At 41.3% G+C, this 20,775-nt stretch overlaps 1 protein-coding gene across 1 annotated transcript in view; it reads left to right on the top strand.

Annotated features, from left to right (window-relative positions):
* GABBR2 (gamma-aminobutyric acid type B receptor subunit 2) overlaps positions 1-20,775 on the top strand; it is a 248,965-nt gene that overhangs the window by 146,478 nt on the left and 81,712 nt on the right. The gene's annotated exons all lie outside the window — the stretch shown is intronic.

The raw sequence follows: 20,775 nt of genomic DNA, 5'->3' as shown, positions 1-20,775 counted from the left end.
AAATTCCATCCATTCCTTCTTTCTATATCCCTGGGACCTCTCTTGTGCTTGTTCCCACACCTTGTGTTTTACGCAGATTCAGGGGGTGTCTTGGGAGTCTTCCAGCATCGCTGCCGCCCTGTTGCATCACTTGTAGTTGGTCTGAATAAGCAGCCTCTGCATTCTTCCAACCCTTAAACCTACCTTCTTCTTGAAAAGGAGAAAAAAATATAGCTTAGCTACCTAGTCTCCTAAAAAAAACACCCAACTAACTTGGGGACCAGGTGTCAACAGATAGATTTCCAGCTAACAGACCAATAAATGGGAATGACTTCTGTGCAATCTAGTCAGTGGAAGACGTCTGATCTAAGAATTTTTCTTCTTAATTTTTCTATGCTTTCAATTAAGAAATAAACTACACGGTCCTGCAGTTACCGTGTCTGCATTCGCAACCGCATGAGGTCCTGGATGTTGCTTTGTGAATTTTGAACTGCTTCCATTTGATCTCAAGTATCCATTGCATCTAATATGTCACAGCCAGAAATAGAAGAGAGAGAAAGTCATTGGCGCTGGCAAAGCATTTTTACGCATCGTGGGGACCAGATGGCTACGGTTTTCCTAGCTGCATATATCCAAATGTATTGTTTCAAAAGATTAGGGTGAAGTTTTCAGGTTGTATAAATAGTTCATGGGGGTAGTAATTATAGCTGGTATCCCCATAAACTTGGAAGTCCCTCAATATATTTCTTAGCAGGACTCTTGTGTTGGGGTTTACTCAGCAGAATCCTCCAGCTGGAACACAGCCATACTTTAAATGGCCTGTCAGACTGAATTTTATTCGTAGAATTTGCTTTAGGCTCTTTGTACTAGGCAAAACTCTGGCCTTCTCTAAATGCATGTTGTTGATCTGCAGAAATCCACTTCTTGACTCCTCTAGCTATCCTACAGGAGTCAGCACTATGCAGGACAGTTCTTACTTTGCCATTGTGTTGCATGTCAACACTGTACAAGGAGCCACATAGACTGCTATAACTGGAGAAATCAGTTGGTCTTTGCTGCCCTCAAACTGCACTGCTGTTTGTCTCGCACCCAATGCCTGCATAAGTAGGTGTTCCTTTCAGAAGTAAGACGTAAAGGAAAGTGTAAAGCACACATTGCTATTAAGCTAGTATGCAGATAAAGAAAGTACAATCTCTGGAAAAAAGTGTACTTCTTTTGAAGTTGGGTTAATGAGCCTTTGAAGTTTGCCCCTCAATCTGACTTGGCAATGTTACCAGCTTTCCTCATCAACACACAGTCGCTTCTGCCTCTTGGTGCCAGTACCACTTGTGACTTTTGAAAGATATACTTATTATTAATCTGGACCCTCCCTTCCTTCCTTAGTTGAATTCTTCATTATGCAGAAGGGGAGGCGGGAATGTTATCATAACCATTTGTCCTACACAGTGTTGTGGTATACCTTGGGTACATGTAGAGGCCTTATATTTACCTTGTAGCACCCTAGAGTTGAGTCCTTCTCTCTGTCTGCCATCACAAACAGCAGTAAGATTGTAGGGCCTCTGAGTCTACCACAGCTGGCTGGTTGTATGCTCTTTCATTACTACATGGCAAACACATTGTTTTCTCCTGGTTGTGTTGCTACACATTCCATCAGGTGCTGCTATTTCATGAGCCTTCAGGTCATGTGGATAAAGCCTCTGTTTGAAGATGGGTATAAATCCAGCCACATGGTTTAAAGTTCCCACATGTTCAATGGTCACTACAAAACCCATATGTATTAGTTGGATGGCTACGCTTTAGGTCTCAGGACATTTCAAGACCTTTGGAGCATCTGGTTTTATACCTGCCCATCAAAGGATGCTAGTACCAAATCACCCAATAGGAAATTTATTATTGCCTGTGGATTTCTATTCATGAAGACACACTAGTAGTACAATTCTACCTATCAGTTATAGGACTCCAGCCTGTTGACATGTGTTAAGACCAGGTTCACATACCTTGGATTGGTTTTCTTAATGATAGAGTGCTTTAGAATTTCAGAGGTTTGGAGGCAGTGAAGTCTGGGCTAGGCTTAACCCCTGACGTTCACCTGACCCTCCGTATGTGTGCTTAGAGGCGAATCTCCAGAGGTATAGGGCCAATCTCCAGAGTGTCTATTAGAATGCAGCTAAAAAGGTCAGAGTGAGCATTAAAGTCTTCCCATAAGCAAAGAGAGAAAAGGCTCTGTACTTAACATAAAGAGTGATAGGTGGAAGTATAAAGCATTCAGTGTCCATTAAACTGGGTCCTGATTAGAGGAGAATCCTGCTATCAGAATATATGCCAACAGGTAGAGTTAATACTATTCATGATCAGCAGCATATCGTGAGTTCATTAAGACCCTTTCTGCCCCTCCCCCATGCTCCAAATGGTTCATAATGTAATTACAGTAGTCTTCCTTCAGTCAACACGTTTACAATAGTTACAAAGATGAAGCAAGCCTTGTCTCTATCAATTTAATTTCTTCTCCTTCTTCCTCTCAGGCATCTGACTAGGGGGCAACTCGTGTAGAAATAGCTAGAACTAGCAAATTCATTAACACTTCAGGACCAGCTGACATTCATTCTTTTCTTCAATAGTAGTGCCAGCCGGCATAGAAGTGCCTGAAAATTCTCTTATCTAATAAAACTTGTCATAAATATTAGCTTCATAATAGTTTGGTTCCAAGGAGATACCACAGGGATGGGTGGACAAAGAAGATTATGTATAGTCTATGTACCTTTTGAAAGAAAACACACACACACACCAAACTACTGCAGTTGCTGCATAGTTTGAAAGGCAAGGTAGGGCTTTCTAATGATGAAGTGGCATAAACAGGCATAATAGAGGCAATTTTAAATCCCCATGGTTGGTAGTTAGGGACCCTCCTTTATCTTAAGCACTTGTTGTAGTCCCTACGTGTTAATATTAAAGCTCTTCCACTGAAACCAAGTGGACTGGATTTTGCTCAGCTATTAACAATTGAGTTAGACTTCCAGGAAATGTGATAAATATAAATGACAATGCAGTAGCTTAGGCTGAAAGAACAGGTGTTTGGATGCTATGCAAATTAAATGCTTAACTATTAAAAGATATTTAGATGTCCAAAGAGATGGCCAAGTGGGAATCTATGACTGTATTTTTTATATATTTTAAAACAAATATTCCCCAGAAGCACTACCAAATTTAATAATTGTAAGAGGGGAAAAATAGTACTCTCAAAACATGTTTGACAAAGCTCCTTTAACTGCACATCTCTTTTTGGATTGTGTGTGTAATGTAATTGGCATCTGTCTGTCTCGAGAGACAATGGAGTACACCTCTGGGGGTGGAGTCAAACCTCTGTGTTAGCAGCACTAAAGTGACCTCTCTGGGGCACAAGCCTTGGCAGTGTATATGGAGGTCCTGGACTGCCCAGACGACAATACCTCCCCCCCCCTCTTGGCCTCACTGATGTGGTCCAAAGGAAACCACAGCAATATGTTTGGCATCAACTTGGTCATAGGAGTTGCTAGAAGAAAGCATGCAAGGTGCCATCCAACCGTCTTAGGGACTCCTGTCCAGATTTGTGTAGGGTTTACTCCTTAGCCTTTTCTTCTCCCGAAGATATAGTGCCCCAGTCACATTCACAAACATAGTGCTCTATTAACTAGGTAGCACCAACTACTATGGAGTTCTGTGTGTGCCTGCAGGAATTCACACAAACATAAATGAAATGAAGGAGAATTTTGTTTGTTCCAAATTTTTAAGTGAACAGATCTAATTTGCACCTCTCCAAGCACTACACAGATTGGAATAAAAGTATATTTTGGATTTCACACCTCTCTGAATTTTGCAATACAGTTCTTGGCTGCAAAGTTGTACCAAAATGAGTTTAGAATATGTATTATTTAGGGTAAATATGTTTAGTAATATGCATATTGAGGTATCATGCATTTGTTGTTGTTTAGTCGTGTCCGACTCTTCATGACCCCATGGACCATAGCACGCCAGGCACTCCTGTCTTGCACTGCCATCCACAGTTTGGTCAAACTCATGTTCGTAGCTTCGAGAACACTGTCCAGCCATCTCGTCCTCTGCCGTCCCCGTCTCCTAGTGCCCTCAATCTTTCCCAACATCAGGGTCTTTTCCAGGGAGTCTTCTCTTCTCATGAGGTGGCCAAAGTATTGGAGCCTCAGCTTCACGATCTGTCCTTCCAGGGAGCACTCAGGGCTGATTTCCTTAAGAATGGGTAGGTTTGATCTTCTTGCAGTCCATGGGACTCTCAAGAGTCTCCTCCAGCACCATAATTCAAAAGCATCAATTCTTCGGCGATCAGCCTTCTTTATGGTCCAGCTCTCACTTCCATACATCACTACTGGGAAAACCATAGCTTTAACTATACGGACCTTTGTAGGCAAGGTGATGTCTCTGCTTTTTAAGATGCTGTCTAGGTTTGTCATTGCTTTTCTCCCAAGAAGCAGGCATCTTTTAATTTCGTGACTGCTGTCACCATCTGCAGTGATCAAGGAGCCCAAGAAAGTAAAATCTCTCACTGCCTCCATTTCTTCCCCTTCTATTTGCCAGGAGGTGATGGGACCAGTGGCCATGATCTTGGTTTATAGCAGTAAAAAATAAAAAATAGCTAGGACCTATTAGTATAGGTCAGTTTTTATTTTGATCCAATTACACATATTATTCAAATTAAGTTTCTGAGATAGATACTGTATCAAACTCCTTACTAGGGTATTTTTATGATTGCATTTCTTGATGTTGAGCTTCAGACCATATTTTGCGCTCTCCTCTTTCACCCTCATTAAAAGGTTCTTTAATTCCTCCTCACTTTCTGCCATCAAGGTTGTGTCATCTGCAGACCTGAGGTTGTTGATATTTCTTCCGGCAATCTTAATTCCGGCTTGGGATTCATCTAGTCCAGCCTTTCGCATGCATAAATACTGTAATAAAATACAGTACTTAAATGTGAGTGTGTGAACACACATGCCTACTGTTACTCTGCCCTCCATTGGGTAAAATATACTCCCACTTCCATGGCCACAGCCTGCAAAATTTGTGCTCCCCTCAAATGCAAATTGACAATGAGAAGAACCCTGCTAGGTCAAACCAAACACCCCACCTCTTTCCTACAGTTGACAACCAGGTGTCTATCGGAAGCCCACAAGCAACACCTGAGGCCTATAGCCCCCTCTCATTGCTGTTCACCTAGCAGCTAACTTTCAGAAGCATACAGGTCCTGGCGCTGAAGGTAGTATAAAGTCATAGTAGCTAGTGTCCTTTTGCAGCCTTATCCTCCATGAATTTGCATAATTCCCTTTCAAAGCTGCCCAAGTTGGTGGCTCTCACCAATCCCTGCTTTAGACTATGAAAAAGGTTGCTGGAGTAACGACGGGCTTTAATGCCCTTTTAAAATGTGTTGTTAATATTAAGTATTTTGTGTTTTTATGTTGTAAAAGCCCTGAGACCTGTGGGTTTAGGGGCAACATAAAAAAATTAATAAATAATAAATAATTTTGATGGGGACACTGGGAAGAAAATCCTCATAGCCCTCTGTTCCATTTCTCCCCATTCATCTTGCACTTTTCCCACAGTCCCACATTCTACCTTTTTTTATAGTCTTCCACAGGAAGCAGCGTGTAACATCATCCTCCCTCCCTTCCTGGACCATCTGGTCTTTTACTGAGAGAGAACACCTGGCACTGGGTGGGAGAGATGGGTCAAGTCAGCCCAAGAGGTCAGCTGGAGCCAGGAGTTCTCTCTGACTTGGTAACTAAGCCAATGGGTTTGTCCCTTTGCAGCCATGTGACTGTACGAAGCAAACATTCCCTTTTAGAATTGATAGCTGTTCTATTAGGTAGATCAGATTTAATCAACAGCTGCAAGTGGTACTTAAGAAAATAATCACAGCAAAGTGGGTCAGCGGAATTCGGAAGTGAGTCAGGCCTTTGGGAATCTTGCCCAGTCATTTGTTTTAATGAATACCCAAGGTTTTTAAAGCCAGCTTACCAGTATTAATCAGTGGCAACCCATACTGTGCTGAAGTACCCAAGTATATGCGAAAATGATCATGAACCACTAGTTCATAGAGGCAGGCTCTTTGACTGCGAGCTGTAATGGTTTTCCTTTGTGGTCTGACCCTACGAGGTTCATGGCCTCATATCTTTTAAAAGAAGCAGTACATTTTGTATTATTTGAATCACATTGCGAAGTGCTTACTTGTGTACACATTTTTTATATCATTATTTGTCTTGTTCCCATTCTGCATATAATAAATAATAAAGGATTATGGGGTAAGTAGTTTAACAGGGGTGGGAAAATGACTTTAGAGGGACATATTTGTGCATATGTGCATAGTTTGACCAAACTGCGGGAGGCAGTGCAAGACAGGAGTGCCTGGCGTGCTATGGTCCATGGGGTCACGAAGAGTCGGACACGACTAAACGACTAAACAACATTTGTGCATATGCTTATCTCTCCCATTGAAATCTGGGAAATGTAAAAACAAAACAAAAAAACCCCTAAAATTCTCTTATCCGAATACAAAGTGAGCCTTAGCTACTACTAGGATGCGCAGGTGTCTACGTATCTGTTGAAATGTCCAGAATTTCTCTCTCCTTTTTTTTTTTGTACATTCCAGAATAATCATCAAAACTCTGAAGTGGCTGTTGATTTTGGCAAACTGATATTCAGTTAAGGTAGAAAAAAGATGAATGGAAAATTGGGTCCTATTAATTAAATACCAAAATGTATTTTATTATTCCATATAAAAAAGTGTTGCCTTACGGTACTTTTATGGTTAATTTAAATGTAAGAGACTATATACACATCGTAAATTGAGCCAGGGCTCAACCCCGTAACTTGTTTTCATTCTCAGTTTTCGACTTAGAATATATGATGTATGCATTAAGAACAAATATTTATTTATCTAGCTACCACACTTCTTAACCACAATTTTCCTCTTAAATATAGTCCTTGATTTAGTGTCTCTTAACATGCAAAAAGTCGATTTCCACCATTTTCACTCCCATGCAGCTGAGATGAGGACTCCAGGCTTTCCATACAAAAGGGCTAGGGGTCATGGGGCCCCTTTTTAATTATTTAGAATTTACGTGCTAGTTATAGATAATATGAGGCTATATCTACCTATTTGGCATTATATGTCTCTTCGAATGTCAGCATGATGTGCGTAAAGGAAAAACTGAATATGTCATCCAGTGTATCATGAGTTTAACATGGTTTGTTCTTTCTGGTATGCATTAATGAAGCAGATGGCTATCTTGGAAAGCCTGCTACAAGAAGAACACAAATTAAGGGTTCTCCGATTAAGTTACGATTGCGTTGCCTATGAAATTTTAATTAATAAATTCCAGGGTATAGTATCCAACTAATGCTATGTGCTTGTTTAAAGTGGAAGGTAGATAATTAAAATGCATATTATTTAGATTGTGGATCATGCAATTTTGCATTTGAATAAACAGATATAATTGCAAAAGGACTAACAAGTGCCAGATTAATGTTGTTAGATTTCTTTTATTCAGAATTGTCTTCCACGAAAGCAATATTTATGAACAGAAGTGCTAAGTTTGATTCTAGTGCATACCAATCCACATTTTGCCACAGCTAGTTATACATAACTGCCTGTGAACCTTAACTGGATCAAAGAATTACTGCCTGGTTCTGCTCCTCCATCTTCAATCCTCCCTTGGTCCTAGGAGACAGTGGAGCGGGGGGGGGGGCAAGAGGATAGGAAAAGGTGTGGAAGCCCTTGACTCTCCACCAGCCTGACCTCTCTCTCCGTTCTCCTTGCACCTGTTCTTTGCTCTCCAATTCTGCAGCTTCTTCTGTCTCTGACTCTCATCTCCTGGCTGTTTCAGGCTCCCCCAGATCACTTATCCCTTCCAAGTCATTCTCCAAACCCCCCTCTATGGGTGCCCACTCATCAGTATCCAGCTACCACACACCAGTACCCAGCCAGTCCCTGATAATACTTATGTTAATGCAGCCTAGAATAGTTAGCCTTTTTTGCTGCTGCATCACACTGTTGACTCATGTTAAGCTTGTGGTCTACTAAGACATCGTAGTTCTGTTTCACATGTACTACTGGCAATCCAGGTGCCCCCCCCCAAAAAATCTCATATTTGTGCAGCTAGTTTTTTCTGACTAAGTGCAGAACCTTTTATTTGTCCCTGTTGAATTTCATTTGGTCCAGTTCTTCAATCTGTTAAGGTGATTTTGAATCCCGATTTTGTCTTCTGTGACATTAGCTACTCCTCTCAGTTTGGTGTCACCTGCAAATGTGATGAACATCACCTCAATTCCTTCATCCAAGTTGTTTATAAAGGCATCGAACAACTAAGAGCCTAGGACAAAACCCTGTGGCACACCACTTGACACATTTTTCCAGGATGATGAGGAACCATTAGTGAGCACTCTTGGGGTTTGGTCACTCAATCAGCTACCAATCCACTAACAGTTACCTCATTCAGTCCGCATTTTATCAGCTTCCCCACAAGTATATCATGGGGGACTTCGTCAAAAGCCTTACTGAAATCAAGATATACTACATCCACAGCATTTCCCTGAACCACCAAGAGAGAGAGAGAGGTTTGTCTGGCATGGCTTGTTTCTGAGAAAATCACAACATCCTTTTCTAAGTGCTCACAGACTGACCATTTAATTATCGGTTCTAGGACATTTCCTGGTATCTAAATAAAGCTGAGCAATCACTAGTTATATGGGTCTTCTTTCCTCCCTTTTTTGAAGATGGATACAACTTTTACCCACCTCCAGTTTGCAGGGACTTCACATGTTCTCCAAGAATTCTCAAAGATAAGATAAGATAAGATATCTTTATTGTCATTGTCCCCTTGCGGGAACAACGAAATTACTCGGTTGCTACATCCACTCAGATAAAGCATTCCGCATAATCCAAAATTACAAAAAGCTAATTAAAAACAGTAAATATACTACAAAATAACAAGTAAAATAAGATGACTTCAAAGTCCGGGCTTTCCATTTAAGGCCAAAATTGCTCTAGAGAAGAAACTGTTCCTGAGACGGCTCGTTCTTGCCTGCATAGTTCTATATCTCCGTCCCGATGGCAGGAGCTGAAAGAAATGGTGACCAGGGTGCGTTGGATCTCTTGATATATCTAGTGCTTTTCTATGGCACCTGGTGGTGTAAATTTGTTCTAAGGTGGTGAGTGAGCAGCCAATAATGCTCTCTGCTGTTTTAATAATTCTACACAGCCCTGCTCTGTCCTGGGAAGTACAGCTTCCGTACCACACACATAAACCGTACGTGAGCACGCTCTGTATGGCACAGTGATAGAAGGCAAGCAGCAGCTTTTGTGGAAGATGGTTTTTCCTTAAAATTCTCAAAAAATACAGTCTCTGCTGCGCCTTCTTCACAAGCCCCCTCGTATTAACACTCCAGGACAGATCCTCCTGTAACTCAATGCCTAGAAATCTAAACGTTGTTACCCTCTCCACACAAATTCCGTCAATCAAGAGTGGCTGGACCTCATTCTTCTGTCTCCTAAAGTCCACCACAAGCTCCTTAGTTTTCTTTGTGTTTATGAGCAAGTTGTTGACTCTGCACCACTCTGTCAGCCGCTCCACCTCATCTCTATACTCAGTTTCACCCTCCTTATCAGAGATGAGCCCGATCACGGTTGTGTCATCTGCAAATTTGACAACCCTATTTCTAGGGTGGGCAGCGACACAATCATATGTATAAAGAGTATAATGGAGCGGACTAAGCACGCATCCTTGTGGTGTTCCTGTGTTAGTCCTAAGCATGTTTGACATATAAGGGCCCAACCGGACCCTCTGGGAGCGATCTGAGAGAAAGTCCAGATTATAGACAGAGGCCCTGATTTTTCTTATTAAAATATTTACAGTATGCTACGTGCACTGAGGGCACTACGGCTTGTATACTATTCTGCACTAGTCTACAATGCGAATTCTCCTTCCTCTCCCTTCCCTGTGTGATCCCAAAATCTGTTCCTGAGGCTTCTCCAACTCCCTGGAGCAGATTTTGAGGGTGCAAGGAGAACTGCAGGGACAGGAGGGGAAAGTTCTGTCACGCAACCAGAACTCAGCAGCATATGTGGAATGGTTAGTGTGTTCTCATGGAAAATGAATTAAAATGCATTAATATAATTATGCACCCAGGTATTTAAAAATACCCATTGCATGTTCCTGCTAGGGTGAACCATCAAGTTCATGATGTGAAAATCAGAATTATATATTTGAACTCTCATTGAAATGTATATCTGAGTGCTAATACCATCTGTCTCCATTGCATTTTTTTCAATGGGATGGCATTCCGATGTTCTTCCAAATGCTTAAACAAGCTGTTGAAAATAAATTTCTCTTTAAGCACATCTGCTAGATTTCAGTATGCATTCTGGGGCGGTTTTAAATGGGGATTGTGGGCATTTACAAATTTTACAAATTCTAAACAGACTGCCCGCGTTGCAAAAAAAAAAAAATCCTGATAAACAAGACTTGACATGTTGTTGGCTGCTTTAATTTGATGTGTCACCTTCTCCACTGCAAATAAGTGCCAAAAAGATTCATAACATGAATCTAAGCACATTAAGACACACACATACTTATACTTACAACACTTTTGAAAGTCTCTGTAGTTTTATTTTTAATGTATCTGTGCTGGCATTCATTTACTTCCAGCAATGATGTACCAGCTACTTAGATCCTGCACCATGCAACTTAGAGTTTAAAAATAATATTCTAAATATTATTTGCAATGTGGTAGCAAAATCCACAGAAAAGCAAAGATTTCATGGCCATCGCTTGGCCGTTAAAGACATTGGAACATTATATGTGAGTCAGACCTAAGAATGTTCAACCAACAAGTTATAATCAAGCTTGGCAGGGAATCCTTTCCTTATATTATATAATATATCTTACTTGCAGGCAAGCATCCTGGCATTTTCTGACAGGCTGATGATCAGTATTAAATACGTGTAGCTCTAGGCAATTAGCTTTACAGTTGAGTGCTGAGTGTTCCAAACAAAAAAAGCATTTTTTTGTGAATTGTAAAACTTTATTCTCTGTTCTATGCTACATACAGATGTAAGCTGCAGGAAACAGTGAAGGTACTTCACTACCTGAATGCTTTTCTTCGTATATTTTAGTGAATTTTATGTGATTACTAATGACTAATAAATAGTATTTATACTGGGAACAGTGTGTTCATCCAGTCCAGGGGTTCCCAGATGCGGCCCAATCACCTTCTAAATCCGGCCCCCGGAAGGTCCGGGAATCGGCATGTTTTTACATGAGTAGAATGTGTCCTTTTATTTAAAAGCATCTCTGGCTTATTTGTGGGGCCTGTCTGGTGTTTTTACATGAGTAGATTGTGTCCTTTTATTAAAAATGCATCTCTGGGTTATTTGTGGGGCATAGGAAGTTGTTCATATTTTTTTTCAAAATATAGTCTGGCCCCCCACAAGGTCTGAGGGACAGTGGACCGGCCCCCTGCTGAAAAAGTTTGCTGACCCCTGATCCAGTCCTACTGCAGACTGAAAAGTAAGAGGTGTATGAGCTGAAGATATTCCATATAGCCAGGAATGGGAGTGTCACAACTACATGCCAGGAGTCATCATAGCAATACAGACAAAATAGATTACAGAAACATAAAATGTACTTTAGGAGTGTGGGAAACTGCCTCATGCCAGCTCAGACCATTGGTCCATCTGGTTGGGATTGTCTCTACCGACTGGTCACCACTCCCCAGGGACTCTTTCCTAGCTCCACTTGGAGGTGCCAGGGATTGAAACTAGTTTTAAAATTGAAACTAATTTTATTATTTATACCCTGCCCATCTGGCCCTGATGTACAGATGGCCCTGATAGGAGCCCAGTTGTCTGCTCCTTACAAAATACAGGAAAAATAGTCCTGAGCACGCAGTCTGGACATGGTAGTCAAGCCCCGACGTATTGCCTGGTCAGCTTCATGTGGTGGAAGAGAGTTGTGAACCGCCCTGAGACCTGCAGGTGTAGGGCAGTATACATACTTAATAAATATCATCATCATTATCAAAGAGAGTGAACAAAGAAGCTTTACTTCCTTCTTCACCAGAGCTGAAGGGGTGTGACCTGAGTCTAGGAATGCAATACGTGGTCTTAACCCGTTCAACTAGCCCTAAGCTTGCTGGTTATATTTTATTGCAGCACCCCACATCTTTGATGAGTTAAGCACTGGAAGCAGGGATGGTGTTGTGCATTGCATCCTGACTTTGGACAGGGAGAAGGGAGGTACTCTGTTGAGCCTCCCACATGCCCAAATATTTATTTTCTGCAAGAGGGGCTGGACCTGGCAGGCTGCCATAGTGGATACCTTGAGGAAGATGTCAGCCCCAATGCTGGGCTGCAGTGAAAAGGTGGATTTCATGCTAGGAAGTGATAGAAAAGGAATTGAAAACAAAAGACTGTATCACAATGCCGTTATTAACAACCACAGTTGGAATACCGTGTACAGTTCTGGCTGCCTGACCTCGAAAAGGATATTGCAGAGTTCAAAAAGGTTCTGAAAAGGGCAACCAGTAGGATCAAGAGATGGAACAACCCCTCTCTGATGAAATATTACAACATTTGGGGATTTTTCGTTTTGAGTATAGGTCAGTAAGGGGGTAACATGATAGGTGTATATACAATTATGCATAGCGTAGAGAAAGTGGACACCTAAGTCCTTATGCTTCTGTTCTGAGAAGCCTTTTAACTGCTAGATGATGGCCTGGCCCAGATCATTCATTTTTGCAGCAAATGCACTTCAAGGTCCTGAACCACTATCTAGTGCAGAGTCAAGACAGACCCTGAAAATAATAGAGGGTACCCATCCTTTAGGTAACAAAAATTGGTGTGTGTGTGTGTGTGATCTTTCCCATTATATGGAGGATCACAGGAGATGACATTTGCAACTCTCCCTTCTTGCCTGTTAACTGAAGTGCTGGAAAGAAGCTGTTTTGTTTCTGATTTTTTTATTATAAATTACTTAATCTGCTAGGCTAAAGCCAGAAATAGTTCTGCAGTGGAATGTTTCTGCCTGCTGCTGCTCATCTATCAAACACCCTCTCATAACTAATCCTTTTGATCACAAGAATCTTCTCTTCTAAATCCGTTATTTAATCTTTGTTGCCAGTGAGAAATCAACAATGGCTAAGTTGGTGCTGGAGCAGGTGGGGAAGTAGTTAATTTTATTTACAGGCGAAAAGAGCTGCATTATGTAGAGCTATTGAATTGTGTAAAAGACGTGATCTGGATGAGATAAGTTTGTGATTTTAATGTCATGCCTTCCCATTTTTAATTAGTTATTTTTTTTAAAAAAACTTGATCAGTGTTGCTTCAAAATTAATATGTACAAAACTTTTCCTTAGATCTGGTGCATAGGTCTAGGTTTCTTAGGTCTAGAACTAGAGACGTTTGTGACATTGACCCAAAGAATAATAGAGAAAATACCTTGGTTGCAAAGTGCAGTTTTCTTTGGCTATTGTAGTCATTCCCTACATCAGTAACAAAGATCGTACTCTGTGAAATTCTTTATTCCTTGCTTAGATGTTATTTAATGTAGGATTTTTAGAGGGTAGCATGAAAAGGTGCGTGTTGTTGTTTTGTAGGACTGATGATGTTTTGTAAGATTAAAGTAGATCAATGCTGTTTTCGGAGAGCTCTTGAATAGGATGTTCCAAAATGGTCAAATAATGCCAGAAGAATAGTTGTTTCTGGCTGGCCTGTTAGTTTATGACAAAGCTATTTGTATCCAAGTGTGTCTGCCTAGTTTCTTGGAGTAGCTTGTTATGAAATCCCCAACAGTTTAGTAATGAGAACGGGGTACATAACTCAGCAGTACTTTGGAACAGAGAATGACTACAGCAGCCAAAGAAAACTGCAGCTTGCAACAAGATGAAGAAACAGCCCATCTGCCACTTTTGTGGAATTGCTCACTAAAATGCCTTCCTTTTTAAGAGAAAATGACTTTGTCTACAAGTTAAAGGCTAAAATGTATGAAGTTGCATATTGCTATGCTCACCCCAGTTCCCCAAGAAGTGAGAAGTTCCAGGGGCACAGCGCTTAAACCTGGTTCAGTTTTCCCTTTGAAGGAGGTTACTGGAAGTTTATGGGACTTTTAAATATTTGAGTTTATTTACAGACTGAGTGGAGGAACAGTTTAACCTTCCATCAGACAGCCAAATCCACTGCCCAACACCAGATCTGCAGGTGGGAAAGAAAAGTCAGCTCTGTGTCACACTTGAAAGCTGTAGGCCAGGCACCCTCAAACTGTGGCCCTCCATATGTTTTGGCCTACAATTCCCATGATCCCTAGCTAAAAGGACCAGTGGTCAGGGATGATGGGAATTGTAGTCCAAAACATCTGGAGGGCCGAAGTTTGGGGATGCCTGCTGTAGACTGTTCCTTTGCTCCCTTTCACAAACACTTAAATTACATTGTCCTTAATTGGGGGAGGGGGGTTAGTTTGGTTAACCCACATTCAGAAGACTTAAGTGAGATCATGCTATAAAAAAATCTCCTTGTCAAAAAAATGTACCTGGCAACATTGTCGTGGAGTATCAAAGAACATTTGTCATGATTCTGGCCCCACTAATTCTCCCCTATCTAAACTAAGACTGTGAGCAAATGGTCTCTGAAAATTCCCCACTCAATTTGCGAGCAGAAAAATGAGGGTTATCATTTCAATGAATTTCTCTGAGGGAAGGGTAAATTCTCAACAGTTTCTCAAGGGTAGAGCACAGCTTCTCTCTTCCCACCCCCACTGGTTGTTTTTGGTTTTGCAGCTGGTGGAAGACCCCAAATTTGTTGACCTGAAAGTTGGTGAGCTTTTTTTCCTCTCTCCCCAAAAACATCCCCCCAAACACGTGATTTTTTTTATTGACTTGCATAAGATCCAGGACAAAGCGCCGCCTTTTGGAAATTCTCCTGGGATGTCAATTCTGCCTTTGAAATCCCAGTAATGTCTGGGAAAATCTGGACATATGGCAGCCCTAGGGTATGGGGATGGCAACCACCCCACTGCCAATGCTGAATATTTCAATAATTTCTGAAAAGTGGCCTTCTTCCAGGGAGGCGAGAAAAAGAAAACTGCTGTGAGGTTAATGTTGGTTTTACAATCAAGCAGTGTATAATTTTTATGAAATAAACCAAACTCGGCCCTCCAGATGTTTTGGGACTACAATTCCCATCATCCCTGACCACTGGTCCTGTTAGCTAGGGATGATGGGAGTTGTAGTCCCAAAACATCTGGAGGGCCGAGTTTCGGGGTGCCTGAAATAAACAAACAAACAAAAATCATACATTCTCTCTAAAGCAAAATCATGAGAAACAACACAATTAAAGACAGAAAACTCTATAGACAGCAAACCTTAAGGGTATATCTGTTGTGATCAGTATCACTGAAATAAATATGTCAGTGACACTGAATGTTGAAATAGAGAACTAAAACTATTACAGCCTGCTATATCGTGAACTTTACAAATACCATTGTATTCTCGAAGGCTGGTAAGTTGCTAGTCTTTTCCACTCACATTAATAGACAACTAAAAATATATCTAAATAGGCCTGCAGATTTATTCTGCAAGCAATTCCATTTCTTATATAGGCAGCATGCCCAACAAACTTTAGGAGAGTAAAGGCCTTGCCCCTCCAGAAATTGGATTTTTTGTGTGTGTGCTTTGCTAGAGATCTGTAAATTCTCATAGGAAGTTACAGCTCTTTCCCCAAGTTCTTCGGGAAGAAAGATTGACAGTTAAACCATTCTAGAATTTGTAACTCTGTGAGGGGAACAGGGGTCTCCTAACAATGCCCAGCACCCATAACAAACTGCTGTTCCAATGATCCTTTGAAGGACGCCATGACTATTTAAAGTGGCCTCAGTGTGTCATCAGAACCCAGACTCATGGTTTGTCTGTGGTGGAAATTTCAGTTCCAGGATTGCTGGCATATCTGTGTGTGACTTAACAGGTTGACACAAGTGGAGGAAGTTACAATTTTCCATATGAGAATAATGTGCAGGGTTTTTTTCCTGTCATTGAAAAGCCCCCCGAGTCTGATAGTGAATCTAAAATAGGCAGTAGAAATACTTTTACCAGCAGACATGGAGTCTTCAGTTACAAAGAAACGTTCCGTATTTCTGATTGTTGTGTAATTAGTTGCAGCCATTATTCTTAGTTTAGAATCCATTATGTTGGTGTTTAATTAGATCTAATGGGAAGTGTTTTCCATAAAGGTAAACAATGATTTGCAATATCTTGCTTATGTGGTAAAATTTATTATAAGGATGTTACAATGTTTCAAACAATACGGTGCATGTAAAGGGTTAGCTGTGAACCCAAGTGACTTTTGTTCTTTCCTGGAGGGAAATATTAGAAGGATGCATTATTTTATCAAAGGCAGACTAGCAGGCTGCAAAGTGTCAGTTAAACTGTCACTGTTGCCTATTGTCAACAAAAAGGGGGTGGCTATGCTTGGGGCAGTTGCAGAATCAAAGGCATCAAGGGGGTGTTTGGTTTTGATTGGTCATTTAATGGATGTTCTGCCTCATCCTATTGGCTCAAAATTATTACAGTGGTACCTCGGGTTAAGAACTTAATTCGTTCCGGAGGTCCGTTCTTAACCTGAAACTGTTCTTAACCTGAGGTGCCACTTTCGCTAATGGGGCCTCCTGCTTGCCACTGCACCGCCAGAACACGATTTCTGTTCTCATCCTGAATCAAATTTCTTAACCCGAGGTACTATTTCTGGGTTAGCGGAGTCTGTAACCTGAAGCGTCTGTAACCTGAAGCATCTGTAACCTGAGGTACCACTGTATAGGCAAATAAGAGGGTGGATTTTCACCATAGCTGCAATCCCAAGAGGAGGAAGTGAAGACCAAATTGAAGACTATATGTACCATAATTTCCTCTGGAGATCTGGGCTAACTGGGGAAACACAGTAATTGGCAAGGTATTGGTTAGAGAATGGAACTATAACCTCCTGAAAGCGACAATAACCAGTGCTATTTAAAGTGAAACCACAAGTAAACAAGGGTTGCGAGTAAACAAGGGTTGCAGTCTATTAATATTGTGAAAAAAGCTTCAATAATTGAACAATGCCTACTTTTTAACTCTGATGCTCTGTGGTGCATTTTGCCTGTTTCGTCCCTTGTTATAGCTACTGAAAGGTGAACTGGTATAGGAAAACAAAAAGGTTTTGAGTTATTTGTTGGCAGTGAAGACAAAGTGAAAAAAGAGGGTCAAAGGGTTTTAAAAGTGGTTGAATACCAATAAATAAAATAAAATGCCAATCTAATGCGGGGGGGGGGGGGACACAGACCTTCTGGGCCATAAAGGGAATTGGTAGCTGCAGTGGGGTGGGTGGGGGTTGTTAACAAAATCCAGGCCTGAGCTGCCATAAGCTGAAACAATATCTCTCTTTTGTGGGCTATAACTCTGGTCCATTGTGTTTACCCGCTGTTTGGTGCTGAGATGCTGTTCCACCCAAATAGAGGATAGCCTGCTGACCCAACTCAGTAGAATGGCAACACAAGGTGTAAGACTATTGGTGTTCCATACTTACACTTCTCCCAGAAGTGGCAGGAAGGTGCAGGAACATTTGGGTTTTTTTTTTCCTATTGAAATCAATGGGGCATTAAAAAGGGAAAAAGAAGACCTGGGGTGAATTTTGGCCAGACTATGGCCATAGTATTAACATTGGGAATTCACATATGTATTTCAAACTGATCTTCTGCATTACTTTTACTGGTTTTGTTAACTCTTTCCCATTCCCACTTAATTGCAAGGAGGACATGTATACTTCAGTACAGTTAAAAAAAACAGCAACAAAAACCACAGAGCTTTCCCCTAAAATGCTAAGCTGATACATTTTGTTATTGTCTTTCTTTACTTTATCATGACTGACTGACAGCTGTACTGTCTTTATCTAGTAACTGGCTCACTGGAATAACTTTTATTTCATCTCGATATGCCTAAACATTTCTTATCTCTGCTGGCCACAGATGTCTCACTGATATTTTTAGCTCTTTTTATCAGTTGTCTGGCAGGTAGGAAGTGCAATTTTTACCCAATTCTATCATACATTTTATCTCTCTCCCTTTGTAGTAGTATTTATAGGTTACTTAGCTATTTTGTTTCTTAGTCAGTGTGAATAAAAGCACCAAGGTTTTTTAAACCTCAGTTTAATTATCCTGAGGAAAGATTCACAGCCCTGCAGAGGAGCTGAACGCTTCCAGATGCTGTTACATGCACCTTGAATTGCTACATTCCCCACCAGCAATTGGTTCTTGTTCTTGGTTGCATAACAATCCCAGCTGATATATATTCCCTGCAACTTTACAGGAAGTATCTACTAGTTTAATAGCCTGTAACTCTGGGAGCAAGATAGGACTATGCCAAAATAAGGTAAATAGAGGAGAAGAGAGTGAGTTGGCCTGCTTAAATCTCTGAGAGCTTAGTATCCTGGCATTAGAATCCCAGGGAGCAGGGATGTGAACCAAGAGGTGAACCCCCCCCTTCATGGTATGCACCCCTCCCTATCTATATAGCAACAAATGCCCATGTTCAGATCCTTTGCAAGCCCCAGTTCCAGACTCAAGTCCTAAACAGAAGCACTTCTATCAGGGGTTTGGAATACAGCGACTGTGAAATTTTGTTACGGGTTCCCACTTGTTTGTTTATCCTCCTGCTCCAGCTCTGGACAGCCAGACAGCGACTTCAACCCCCTTCTTTCCAACTTAGATCTCCCTTCCTGTCTTGCTCCTTTACAGACTACTCATGACTGAGGAATGATCCCCCCCCCCAAATGAAAACAAAGTACAACCTCCCTATTTTACCTGCACAATTTACTGTTGTGAGCATGCCTCTTCAATGGAGAAAGGGATGCCCTGAGCAGTGATTCACACAGAAGGGCAGTGGGCAGCCTCCATTGAGTAATTCTGCCTCATTGGAAGTGACAGAATGTTCAGAACTTACCCCGTTGAGGTCATTTTAGAGAAGGCAGGCAAGAGCAGTTAAGACTCACAAAGACACAACAGGCAGCCTTCCTTGTGGGTGGATTCTTTGGGCTCACCGTACCCATTTAAAAGCAATTAAATGTATTATCACAGCACATTTCTCTTACTGCACACCAGCATGAACACTTGGGAATCAATGATCAATGTTGTATCCACACTACAGACATTCTGTACCACTAAAAATATTAATAACTGAGGTCTGACGAGGTGACAAGAATTCTGCAGATTCCTAGACTGAAAGCAACTTACAACCAAACAAATAGACAATAAACACTGTGATCCAGATTCAAAGTGTTGCTAGATATGCCATATTCCAAACCTTCAGGAATGGCCTCCAGCACAGTACAATAAGCTCTAGTCACCGCCGGGGGGTGGGTGGGTGTTGCGGAGTTGTGAATATGGAGGTCTTGTCAGGTTTGTGCCTTATATAGCCAGCATGTTTAAGTCTAATTATTGCATTATTGCATGAAGGGGGTTAAGACCATAAAGTAAGTTGCCCCGCCAGGCTTACCTCACCTTGGGAGGAACTATTGATTTCTCCCAGTCTACCTGAGAAACTCAGTGTGTAAAGTGGCCTGAGCTGGTTGCTCCAAGCTCAGACTGCATGACTCTAATAAGCCTCTCTTTGAGTTCCTATACCAATAATTTAAGAACATTCACCACTGTAACTAAGCCAAGTTTCACTGCTTGTGCAACCTTTTCTGAATGTTCTATGGAAAGCATGAATCTGACCTTTGGAGAGTAAGTAAACCATTTTTAACATACCAAACATACCATAGTCCTTTTTCTATGCCGGGGGAAGAAAACATAGAAGGAGGTATTTTAGAGGTCTAACAGCCTGTATTTCCATGCTTTGCTTTGCTGCATATGTTGTGGTTTTAAATCTCTGGTAGGGTACTCACACCAAAGAGTACTTGCCCCAAACCTGGATCTTGGCATCCAGGGAATTTTCCTTTATATACGGTACATATTTTTTCCTTACCACCAGCAACACACTCAGAAGTGCTTATACACACTGAACAAATCCCAGGTAAACTGGGTTCCTAGTTCTATGGCTTAGGAACTAGATGTCAGGATCAAAACGCTTGGCTAGATCAATTTAGCCATGTAGTTTTAGTGCCTTGTGCTATTAGCAGAGTTATTGCCTGACTAGCTGTGATGACAATTCCTGGCCAGCCTGCATAGGCTTGCATTAGAGTTTTTTCGATGGTGGCCTATTACTTTAGCTTTAGGCTGTTCTTGGGGTTTTGCTTGTTCTTTATTCCTCCCTGTCACTTTAGAATCAGGCCTCTTTGCTTGCTTAGCCCTTCTTGGAGATTTGAAATAGTTGTCAGGACTACTGCTCGGCTTGGTTGCATGTTGGAGTTTATTTTAATGGCTTGGGAACCCCATGATATGCACATTGTTTTGGGGTTTCCTTCTGGAATGCACTCCAGCCATTGGCTTTCAGGACAAGTTTGTCAGTGTTCCCTTGAGACTCAAAAAAAGTATTAATTAATAGCCAGAAGAATTTTAAATAACATTGAGGGGGGGGTAGTGTAATATAAGCTTGCAGTGCTTTGAATTGCAGTAATTGCTCAATATTGTTACCAGTGTTGCTTTAAAATTTTGCCACAACTCGAGCTCCATTTAGCTTCTCTGAGTCATTTCATATGCTACCTTGATGGCAGGTACAGCAACAATGTGAGAGACAGAAAGGTAAATATAGCAGCTATTAGAAATGAAGAATATGTGAGCT

Source organism: Zootoca vivipara, chromosome 8 (genome assembly GCF_965207765.1).
Source record: "Zootoca vivipara chromosome 8, rZooViv2.hap1.1, whole genome shotgun sequence".
Taxonomy (NCBI): domain Eukaryota; kingdom Metazoa; phylum Chordata; class Lepidosauria; order Squamata; family Lacertidae; genus Zootoca; species Zootoca vivipara.
Note: the sequence above shows the minus strand (reverse complement) of the source record. Positions and strands in the feature narration are given on the sequence as shown.